This window comes from Onychomys torridus, chromosome 16 (genome assembly GCF_903995425.1).
Source record: "Onychomys torridus chromosome 16, mOncTor1.1, whole genome shotgun sequence".
Taxonomy (NCBI): Eukaryota; Metazoa; Chordata; class Mammalia; order Rodentia; family Cricetidae; genus Onychomys; species Onychomys torridus.
This window is the reverse complement of record NC_050458.1, coordinates 54817795-54830884: the sequence shown is the minus strand read 5'-3', so window position 1 is coordinate 54830884 and position 13090 is coordinate 54817795.

The following is a 13090-nucleotide window of genomic DNA, read 5'->3' as shown; positions in this document are numbered from 1 at the left end:
TGTTTTCTTTGACTGATGAATCTATTTCTTCTACCGTATCTTCAACACCAGAGATCCTCTCTTCCATCTCTTACATTCTGTTGGTTATACTTGCCTCTGAAGTTCCTGTTTGTTTACTCAGATTTTCTATTTCCAGCATTCCTTCTGCTAGTGTCTTCTTCATTTTTTCTATTTCCCTCTTCAGGTGTTGGACAGTCTCCCTTGCTTTTTCATGATTTTCTTTCATAGACTTATTGTTTTCTTCTGCTTTAATTGTCCTTTCCTCTAGTTTTTTATAGTGTTCTTCCCATTTTTTGTTTGTCTGTTCCTCTACTTTATTTTTGATTTCTTCTATATAAGGCTCTAGCCTCTTCTTGATGTTACTTATACAGTTGTTTTCTTCTTCTTCTTCCATTCTGTGATGTTCAGGTCTAGCTGTTGGAGAAGGGCTAGGTTCTGGTGATGCTGTATTGCTCTTTATTTTGTTGATTGTACTTCTGCCTTGACGTCTGCCCATCTCCTCTTGTGTTCATTCTTGGTCTTATTAGTGTACTTGGTTCAGAGAGAGCTGACAGATTTAGGGAGCCTCTCTCTGGTCAAGATGGAAGCTCTGGGCCAGATGGGAGCGCTGGTCCAGATGAGAGTGTTGGCCAGATAGGAGCTGGGGGGGCTGGACTCTGAGTCTCAGGAAGTCCCTTGGGTCTCCTTATTTTGTACAGATGGGAGTTCCTCTGGTCTCTGGTCCAGATGGGAGTTCCAGGGCAGGGTGGACACTTGTCTCTGATTCTCAGGAAGTGGGTGGGGTCTCTGGCAGATGGGTTTGGGGGCAGGGTGTGGAGACTGCAGGGTCTGCCTGCTGTCTTGGAAAAGGGGAGCCTTCCCGCAGGGCCCGCTGATTGGCCAGAAACTGGGGCCAAGTAGGTCAGGTCCTCCTGGGGTGGCCTGTGTCCAGCGGTGGGACCCAGGGGCAGTTGCCTCTCTAGCTATAACCCCAGGCACTCACCTCTGGTCAAATCTTTTGTTTTTAATACCAATTTTCTTCTATCCTTAATCTTAAGAAAATATCAACATAAATGTGAAGATTTTAAAATGGCACAGAAAAACTGCTTTCTGTCTCTTCTAAAACTTAAAAAAAGGTAGGACATGTCTAAGGCAAACTCTCATAGTGCTTCAAGCAAATTCGGACAGCTTCCTAAATTCACACCACTGGAGTGATCCCCAGTCAGATTGCTGCTCTCCAGCCCTGCTGGGCACAGTGGTGTTGCTGCTTATCTGCATTTGATTTCTTAGGAGCCCCCTTTTGAGCCCTTGGCACCAGCTGGTTCCTTCTTCATTATGAATTTTTTTCTCCTTAATTAGAATTTTGGTGGTTGTACATCTGCTCATCTGGATTAAGTTTAAAAGTCTTTACATGGTGTCCACAATACTTCACGGTTTGCAATCATAATCTTGAGTTTTTGCAATGCAATCTTCATCCGGGTCTGAGGATAATCTTAGATTGTAGTGGAGAGCAAGTTTTACTTATTCATCTTTTGATACCATTGTCTTGGATACTTCCTGAAGCAATAGTCACATTTCCTAATTAGTTAATAATTATGTACATATTAATTAACATCAAGGCATAGATGTTTGGAATAATAGATACATAAATATCAAGACATATGTAAAGTTAGACATTTATTTAAAAAAAAAATCCTAGACTAAGCTTTCTAATCTTTGGAAGTGCCACAAGAAAAGGTCCAGATTGGCTCCCTGCTGTTGGATACATCCCTGGCTTCCTGTGTCTCATTGTGAATCAGTATGAAAAAAAGGAAATATATTCCCTGATGAAATGGAATTCTGGCGTTATTATCAGGCTCAAATGAGCTAAAATAAGAAGCTTATTAAAATTATCATTTTGTATTTTACAATTTAGGTAATGACTAGTTCTGTGTGCAAAACTATTTCATGTCTATACAAGCAAAGTTTACTAATCCCAAAGGTTTCCAGATTAGTAATTAACATTTGTCTGTTTCCACATGTTACAAACCTCACAAGAATGTTTTTGAGGATTTAAAGTATTCCCATCTTTTATGTGTACACAGGAAAGCATAGCAGAGATACTTTTTTAATGCAATTACTTCCCTAAACTTCCATAAACAAGGATATTACTGCTTCTCTTGCAATATAATACTGTTGCAGCCAAGCCTCCTGGGTTTATTCTGAATGCATCTAATTAATCTCTTTTCACCAATCTATCCATAACTATTATGGGCTAATTATTTGTTTTGTTTGGAGGCTGTAAAGATGGTGCAAAGTGACTTTGGATAGTCAAATGCAAAGCTCGTGACAATCTCACTCACTGACATGATAGTTTTGGTCATCTTAAATCAGTGCCGGTGTCTTTTCCTTTTCACCCCTTCCTTCATTAAGTTACAGTGCATTCATGAATCAGCCAGCCCATTCAATCATCAGAAAATGTTGTCTCTGAGAACTGGGGAAATCAGCATAGCTATATTTTTAGAGAAGTTGATCAGATCTTTTGGCATGCTCCAGTCTGCCCAGACTCATGCATATCATCCTGCTGGCTGATGGGAAAGTGGGGAAAAAAAGTGTGAGGCTAGATTTCTTGAAATCCCTAAGGCATGTCTATCTTCAACAGTGAAAGGACTATATAAAACCGGTGACATTTCCCTCTCAGGGTTATCCAGACAGATTCTCCTGAGCCAATGTGTATTTTCTTCACTTTCTGTGGCATGTTGTCAAGATCCAATAGATACAAAGGCTTATTAAAACAATGTTTCAAGGTGGCTCAACTTCTAGACAAAAATATAACTATAGCTGGACAGTGGTGACTGCCACCAGTGCAAAGTCCTCTGGAGGCTTAAAGACAGCTCTGGTGTCTTCTAGAAGAGAGTAGAAATACCTTTATAATCAACTACCCATATTTATTCCTTAGAAGATATTTATATGATGTAAAACTTCTATATATATATAATATATTTCAAATCATACAAATATACCATACACATTCAACACCCACATGTCTGCTAGGTTGCCTGCTGCATACCCCACTGATCCCTGTTTTAGGGACACCTGTGTGGGTCACTAGAAAAATTGTTTATCTAATGATCTCCTTCACATCCTCCTATGTTTATTCTAATATTTTATCTCGTGATCACTGTTTATTCCTTGTATAGATATGCCCAGATTCCACTTTAAAATATGTATATATATGGAGAGAGAGAGAGAGAGACAGAGACAGAGACACAGACAGAGAGAGAGAGAGAGAGAGAGAGAGAGAGAGAGAGGCCAAGGTCTTCAAACCAATGAAAGAGCAGAAGCGAACTTCTAGGAGTTCCAATCTCTGAGTGACTAGCAATCTGAGTAAATCACATCCCTCTTTGAATGGCAGAAACCAGCCCTGTCAAGTGGCCGCCACTCTCTCCTATGCAACTGGAGTGCTAACATTTGGTGTGGTTTTATTCTCATACTTAACTATCAACACGCTTCCTTCTGTAATTCTCCCCCAGTGCATACAGAACTGATTGAAAATGCCAGATCAAACTCCGATGCAGCCTTAGGAAGGGACTGAGAAGGTAGAATGTGCTAGGAATGTGTCTGCTCCTACTCTGGGCATCTGCCATTCAAACCAGGAGTCTTGACTGGGCCTGACATTTTTGTCACCAGTTAGATTTTTCTCTGCTTTATTATTTTTTATTCCTTGCATTAAAACCCTATTTAAAAGAAAAGGACAGTTTTTGACATATTGTCTTCTTAATTAGCCTGCTTTGTATCCTGGCTAAACTCAGTGTCATGTTGCACTGTGTAATTCTTTAGTTAATGTTAAAAAGAGCTATGCCAAAAGGTGCTATTCTAAAATTAACAGGAACATGTAAAAACTACGTGTTTTATCAATGCTTTTGTCTGTTTGTTTGTTTTTTGTTTTTCGAGACAGGGTTTCTCTGTGTAGCTTTGCACCTTTCCTGGATCTCACTCTGTAGACCAGGCTGGCCTCGAACTCACAAAGATCCGCCTGCCTCTGCCTCCTGTGTGCTGGGATTAAAGGCATCAATGCTTTTTATAAAGGCAGCTAGATCAGATATTGTTTTTAAACTGCTTTCTTGGGTTTGCAGTTTGACTTTAAAGTATTGTTCTGGTTTGTTTTCTACTTCTGTAGTAACACGCTGGCCAAACCAACTTAGGGGATAAAAGGATTATTGGGCTCAAGGTCTCAGTCACAGTTCGTCTGAAACTGTGTGTGAGCCACCTCAATTAAATATTTTCTTTATAAGAGTTGCCATGGTCATGGTGTCTCTCCACAGCACTACAAACCCTCACTAAGACACTAGTCAAGACAACATAAATAGTTATAGAAATCTAAGTACTTGGGCAATTGTTTGTTCAGTAATATGTACTCCGTACATTGATAGTAAGGATATTTGGAGACTTTATTTCTTCTCCCAATCATGTCCTCATAATAAAATGTCAGGACTTCCTTATTTCTGCTTAACCAACTGTCTTCTCCCTCCACCTTGTTCCTCCATGTTCCACTCACAGGTATTCTTCAGGGTGATGCTAAATTACCCTCTTAGGGATTTAAGTTGGGAACAGGTAAGCAAGAGTGCTTTCAGTGAAAGTGTCTGTCAGCTTTTCAATGTTGTTGTACAGATGTTCCCCATGGACCCAAATAAAGAAACTAGGATCCATAAAGTGAGGGGTAAAATAGCCATGCCAAATCAGAAGATGGGTTAGTGAACAACTGGTTTCCAAACTCATTCTATTCAAGTTCTGACACACTGGCAAGATAAAAATTTTGGTTTTTGACACAGAGTCTCATATATCCCAGGATGACATCCAACTCTCTGTGTAGCTGAGGCTGACACTGAATTCCTGATTCTCCTGCCTCCTCCTCCTCCTCCTCCTCCTCCTCCTCCTCCTCCTCCTCCTCCTCCTCCTCCTCCTCCTAAGTGCTGGGATTATAGACCTGTGTCATCATGCCCAGTATACAAACACATACTAATTTTGAAAATGTTCATTTTAATATTGATTTGATTCAATCCAGTCAGAATTTGTTTTCTTCATGATGATGTCATTTACATTTACTGAAGGCACAGCTGTATTTACTCTGGTTTGATTTTTTTTCTAGTGGATTCCATAATTCCATGTTATATTCATATTTTAATATTCACTTATTTTTAAATGGTTTTGTCACCAAATAGCTTGTAGTATCATTATGCTGTTTTACGTGTGTCTTTATGCTTTTACAAATAGTTGATTTTATAGTTTTATAAAATTATGTTTTCAACCTGCTTTTCTAGTCAGAATATTAGCTAGCTTGTAGTATCTCCATTCTATATTTAGGCTGGGTATATTGTTCTTCCATACCCCAATCTGAAAGACAAAGAAAAGAGCGTTTATGGAGTGTATAACCTCCCACCTCCACCATCTACATCTTCTTGCTAATCTTGTGAATTATATAGAATCAAGGTTTGTAAATATTCTGCTCAATAATTATGACTTCCAGTAATTCTTCCTTAGCTTATATTTCAACAGATTGTTCTTGCCAGTAATATTTTATTATCAATGTCCCTAATGCATCTGCCCATGCGATTTCATCAATGGGTAGCCTTTCAAAAAGAATGGAATATTATCCTTTATCTCTTTTTCATTCAAAAATATGTGTGTGTTTCTACTTCTGAGCCATCTGTGAATAGACTAAATATACAGGGTAAAGGTTGGGAAGGAAATGGTAATGGGCACATTGGAGTTCATTGTCATGGCTCATTTCTCAAAGTGGATGCCACATGATTGCCCTGACTGTATCTTTACCAGTAAGATCTTTGCATTTAATGATCTGCAGTGAGACTTACATATCTATTTTTACTTATATTGGCAGACACAGATCTTCATTCAAAGACTCAGCTCTTGTCCTATCCTGCTTTTATCATACTTCTTAAGTTGCTAAACAGGGTTATATGTTTGAACTTCCAGGTGTGGCACCAACATCATAGTGACATGGCTTCCTCGTCCTGGGGTCTTGTTGCTTTCATGCACTCACAATACTTGATGTAGATCTTACTTTGTCTGTTAAGTTTTGGAATGGTACTTGTTGTGAAAGTTCATTAAAATTGGGTAGCCCATGGGGGTCATCTTTTTTGTAGTTTGAAGTTGGCTTGAGAAGGGAGAAGGTAGAAATGGCTTCTATTTTCCATTTTTATCTAGAAGTCTCCAGATTGCTTCTTTAAATGAGTCATGTAAGAGAAAGATAGTTGCTTGGGAACAATTTAATTACACACTATATATAAACTAGTAACTGGATTTTCTTTGAAGTTAAGTTAAACAATATAATTAATTGAAAGTAAAACACACCAATTTCCGTTTAGTTCTGATAGCTTAAGCCTTTTTAAGCAGGGTAAGGAATATTTAGCTTCAGAAATGAAGTTTTCTTCTCAATTTAGCTGTCTTGATTCATCTTTTCTCAGTCAGGTCTCTACTGAATCTTGACTTTCATCCTGTGTTTCTTAGAATGTAGAGCTTCTGGACTCTGAGTAAATCAGTGTCTCATCTGGGCATCAAAACTCCAATGTGGGGACTGGAAAGATACATCATTATATATGCATGCTTGATCTATGAGCATGAGGACCTGATTTTAAATCTCCAGCACCCAAGCAAAAAGATGGGCATAACTGCCCATAACTGTAAACCCAGCATTTGGGGACAGTGATAGGTGGGTCCCAAGAGCTCACTAGATGAAATGAAGAGTTTTTGATTCAGTAAAACAATCTGTCTCCAGGTAAGACAGCAAAGAGCAATAGAGAAAGATGCCCAGAGTACTGCTCTCACTCTACATGCATGTTTGCAGGCCCACTGATACCCACACAGGTATGTGCATGCATCACAGACACACACACACACACACACACACACACACACACACACACACACATAATCCAATGTGTATAATAAGCAGCAGAGAAAAGCAAAAGTAAGTATGTAGGGGAAGAGGCTGAGGAGTAAAATGGGGTTCACTATGACAAACTGAAGCTGCTACCCCCACAGATAAATAAGAACAACTACAGTCAGCTCTCCTGATCGCTGGTGAATAAGGAATTAGGCATATGGCTGCCAGATTTCTAGTAAATGCAAAAAGCAGATGTGAATATGCTGCCAGTTATAAAATGTCACAGATCTATATTTGTGACGTAAAGACAAAATACGTATACTGAATTTAATTTTTTAATGTTCTATGAACATGAAACCCCTTCATTTTAAATTTTTAGGTGCTACATAAAAGTGTAAAAAGTATATAGACACAAGACTGATTAAGAACATTTATGGGGCATAAGATGAAGTGTTTAAATTGGTGTTTAAAGTAAAACTTGCAACAGTATGTGATTATAGTGTACAATAAGCGAATTGAATGAGCCAAGTGTTACAGTGAACAGAAATGTAAACTGGAAATATAATTTGAAAGGATCTGAATTACTTTTGGAGCATGCATTGTTTGAAACCATGTTTTTATTGACTATAGATGCTTATTGCAAACTGTAAGCTGACAAATGAAAATATATTTAAAAGCATATGACTGACATACCAGGAAAAGGGACAAAATGTCAGCACATAAAATCCTCAAGTTAAAACCAGCATAGAAATAAGCAGGATTTTTACAAAACTACAGACAAGGTAGATACAAATCCAACTATACCCACAATTATAGTGATATTTTATTTGTATTGAAATGTGATTTTATTTATATGTCAATAAAGTTGCCTTGAGGTCAGAGCAAGCCAGAGCAGAAGCCGAGCAGTAGTGGGGCATGCCTTTAATCCCAGCACTTGGGAGGCAGAGCTAGGCAGATCTCTGTGTGTTCAAGGACACAGCCAGCAGGGCAGACACACGCCTTTAATCTCAAAACCAACCATAGACGACCTGGAGGTCTGTACAAACAGGCAGTGACAAGGAGGTCATGTGGCTGGGTTTACAACCAATGAGAAAACAAAACAGAAAGTCTTTAAATAGACAGGACACACAGAAGTAGGTCTCTTGCTGAGAGGAAGAACAGCAGAAGCAGTGAAGGGTAAGGTTTTCTGCTTTTGCTCTGACCTCGTGGTTTTTAACTCTGCAATCGGTTCTATGTTTCTTATTTAACAAGCCGGATACATCTACACACAATGATTTCAAATTGTTGTTAAATGATGTCTAAGGGAACCACTGAAAAAATAATCGGTGTATTCCTTTAGAGATTCAATTATATATTATGTAAAATAAATCCTCCTTCATTTTTATTTTAATGTAAATATAACATTTGTTCATATTGTGGGGTATAATATGATCATTTGATACCTGTATATAATGTTCAATGACAAAATTAGCATGAGTAGCATTCCCCTCTTCCTCAGCTGACTATGCTGTGTGCCGAAAGACTAACACTTTTCTCTACTTCCTATGAAATGTTGTTCATAGTTATTTTATGGTGCGCCACAAAATCAAACTCCCCATCAGTTCAATACTCTCCCTATACCCCTTGCTGCTCCTCTGAGCCTTTAATGGATTCTACTTATATGTGATCAATTGTTTTAGCTCCACAAAACAATAAGAACATCTAGTATTTGTATTTATCATTCAGTTATTTCACTTTACACTTTACTTACCCTCTAATTCCATCTGTATTGCTAATCTTATGATCTCTTTTTTTTTTTTTTTTTTTTTTTTTTTTAGTTTTTCAAGAGAGGGTTTCTCTGTGTAGCTTTGCACCTTTCCTAGAACTCACTTGGTAGCCCCGGGCTGGCATTGAACTCACAGAGATCTGCCTGGCTCTGCCTCCCGAATGCTGAGATTCAAGGTGTGCACCACCACCACCCAGCCATGATCTCATTTTTTATGGCTGAATATATGACATGAGGTATATATGACATAGTTTAAATAAATTCATTTTAATTTCAAAGACACAAAAGTGAGACATGCCAAAGGATGAAAGGAAATATATTATGCTAAAATAAATACAAAGACATTGGAGAAAGTACATTAATTTTAGACAGACCAGACCTCAGACAAAAGAAAATTATCAGAAGGGAAATGGAGGAATGCATTATAACAACTTCATCTACTTCCCAGCAGGACAGAATTCATAGCAGCATGTATGCAAAGCATGGATAGACGCACCAGAAGAAAGTTCTTACCATAATTTAAGTTATAGGCAAATTATAAAAATTAAAGCAAATTTTGCTGAAAATAGCCACTTCGTCCTCATTCTCAGCCTCTTAGTTGACTAGAAAAAGACAAACACAATTGTGTGGCCTTTGAGTTGCATAAACCACTTGTCAGTGAAATCATTAAAAACTAGGAAATTAAAAGAGATATAGATATAAGATATGTGCTAAAAGTCATACTATTACAACTTATTTCTCTAAAATAGAAAATGTTAAATTTTAAAAATGATGTGTCCCTCAGGAATTGACATATTCATCAGGCTGAAAGTCCTAACAAAACTGAACTTACAAGTACAAGAAGTCTAAAGGGAACATGTGTTACTCTTACTGAAAATAAAAATGCAGTCTACCTACCTGTGGTGGTCTGAAAGAACATGGCCTCCAAAGGGAGTGGCACTATCAGGGGGTGTGGCTTTGTTAAAGTAGTTGTGGTCTGATGGGTGGAGGAAATGTGCCACTGTGGAGGCAGACTTTGAGGGCTCATATGCTCAAGTCATGCTCAATGAGTCATTCTATTTCCTGTAACCTGAATATCAACATGTAGTAGCTCCTTCTCCAGCACCATGTCTGCCTGCACATCATTATGCTTTCCACCCATGATGATAATGGACTAAATCTCTGAAACTCTAAGCCACCCCCTCAACTAAATGTTTTCCTTTATAAGAGTTGCCATGGTCACAGTGTCTCTTCACAGCAATAAATACTCTAACCAAGGCATTATCTATTTATTTATCTAGCTATCTACCTATCTATCACCTATCTATCATCTATATATCTATTCATCTATCTATCTACAATCTATCATCTATCTATCTACCATCTATCTAACAATCATCTCATGTGAGATTCAATGAAAGCAATATTTAGAGGAAATTCATAGCTTTAGGAATATACATTAGAAAAATAAACTCCAAAATCAACCAGCCAAGCTTCCATACAGGAAGTCTAAAGATATGCTAGAGAATCACAGCCACACCAGCTTCAAGCAAGTTGCCAAGACCATAAGCACCCACTTGGCATTCTCTAATCAATTAAGTTCTGGCTCCATCTACCTAAAGTCAATATGAGATTCCACAGTTACTCAGTCTTATAAGATGTCCAGCTTCATATTTACTGAACTCTTATGAATTCAGATATCCTATGGCTCCCTTCTCAAATTTGATTAATCTGCTAAAGTGATTCTTGGAACTTAGGAATCACTTTATCTACATATATTGGTTTACTATAAAGACTATACCACAGAAAACCTAACTAGGGAAGAAATACATATGGGGTAAATTTCAGGAACAAGGAGCTTCCATTTTACTTCTTGGTATAAGGTCTCCTTAGCCCTCCACCTGCTCATCGATCCAGAATCCATCAAACCATGTTGCCATTTTATAGAGATTACTCTCCAGCTCCTTCCCAGAGTGGGGCTTAAGAGTCCAGCACTTCAGCCATGTGATCTTTCTGGTGAAGGCCCTAGTCAGTGATGCCAATGAGGAACAAGGGAAACTACAAGCAGGGTGGATAGAAGATGTTTTTTCAGAAATAAAGGCCAAGCCCTCCTACCATGGAGGACAGGAACTGTGAACACCCCAATGCAATGGCACTGCCTTCCCTTGTGTGTGTCAAGAATAAAAGTTTGTCTCTAACAGTTTAAAGAGAAATGGTACGCCATTTCAAATAGTGTGCTTAAAGCACACATTAAGGAAAAATTTTAAATTTAAAAAATTTAAATGCTGAAATTTGGGGCAGCAAAAGATTGTAAATGTCTAATTTTCACCAAATGGTTGCCATTAATTACCATTTACTCCGAAGGACACACGGGTATGTCATTAATGACATTAAACAGAACACACAGTTCAGCTAAAGAAGCAAGTGTCTTTGGCTTCAGTTACTAATTTTGTATCAAACAGATGATAAAAGTGACAATTTAATACATGTACCTAAAGAAGCTGCATGTACTTATTGTAGCAAAAAGCAAGACATTTTCTTTCAAACAAATGCAAATGAGTCTTTTCTAAATTCCCTCTACCCATTTTCTACTCTTAAGTTTTCTGTTGTTCTGATGTTGGTTTTAGTCACAGAAATGCATGAATAATTAAATGATGTTTGTCTTATGTCAATCAAGACATGTTTCAAATAGTTGACTCATGGAAATTATTCTAACAATGGTTGTATCTTATTCTTTTGAAGATCAAATGAATAATATTAACCTTATTACAGATGCATAAATGTAACTAAATGTGTATAGCCAGATATAGAAAAAACACTGAAGTTATTTTAATGTCTACATGAAATGAAAATAAAACTGCCAGAAATCTATGAATCTGAATGCAGTGATAATGGCACCTGTAATCTGACAACTGGTATGCACATCAGAGATCCACAGCAAAGAGCCATTTGGGGCTTCAATAAAACTCAGTCCCCACTGTTGACACAACTTAATTGAATTGCTATCATTTGTCTGCCTATCTATCTACCCATCTGTCTGTCTGTCTGCCTATCCATCCATCCATAACTGACCTTCCAACCCAGTTTGGCTCTGTACCCCTCCACAGTTCTAAAGCGAGACTCATTAATATCTAACCAGTGCTTCAACTCCCTGCACACCTGTCCCAGCTCTCTGACTCAGGCCTTTTGAAGTCCTGGAACTCTGTTGTGGTCTCTTTAACCCTCTTTCTACCATTCTGTAACCTATACACATATTTAATTACAAAATAACATTTTTAATCTAATATAATTAATCTAATAATATTAATCTAAGCATTAATAGTAGAGATTAAGAAGACAATAGTAGACCCACGTGAGAATTGCAACGGCCAAGAATCAAACTTGCAACCAGTGAAACTGACTTGGCTTGTGAATTCATTGTTAGTCAAGGAACGCTGACATTTTTGAGAGACAGAACATTTGCAGAAAAGTAACAATGAAACATTAAAAAAAATCACCAAGGGGGAAACATAATGAACAGGTGCACGTTATATGCAATTTCCTTTCCAGGAGCTCAGCTGGGAGACTGCTCTAGATCTAAGTTTAGTCTCTTTCTCATCGTGCCCAAAGAGTTCTCACTCTAAAGGTGGTCTGATCTCCTGGTCCACACTCAAAGGCAGCTTCTACTAGCTCTCCTTGTCTTCCACCAACCTGGAGAGCTAAGTTTATCAATACTGCAAAAGCGCATTATCTGTTGCTAAAACACACAGTTGCCAACTACTGTGCAAGCCTTTTGATAATAGACTTCTTTTTTAAAAGTGCTGTGCTGCTAATGAAATTATTTTGTAGCAGTGGTTCTCAACCCGTGGGTCTCAACCCCTTTGGAAGACAAACGACCTTGCCACGGGAATTGACGAAGACCATTGAAAATATTAGATATTTACATTATGATTCATGACAGTAGCAAAATTACAGGTATGAAGTAACAACAAAATAATTTTATGATTGGGGGTCACCACAGCATGAGAAGCAAATATTAAATGGTCTCAGCATTAGGAAGGTTGAGAACCACTGGTATACACGGACTGGGAAGATCTGACTGACTTCGGTAGGTGGTCAGTAGAATTTAATCACCAGATCCTTGTCACAATTGGACCAGATGAGCTTTTCCTTCACAACTTCCTAACAGTTGAAACCCACTGAAGAACTTGGACTCTTGTTTGCTGTGAGACACACTGTTAATGATGATGCACCATGCAGAGCTTCCTCTACTTGTATTCCTGCCGAGGACATTTTAGATTTAACTAAGATTTGATCTTTTTGATGGAGAACCACACGGAAATTTATCCAACTTTTATTTTAGGAAGCCAAGGTCAAGATGCCCCAGCTAACTTATCTTGGCTTCTGTTAAACTGCTTGCTTGTGCAAAACCTCCCCACTGCAGCTGAAGAGCAAGATACCAGGACTCAGTTTTTGCCTTTAAAAACCCCTTACTCTAAACATTC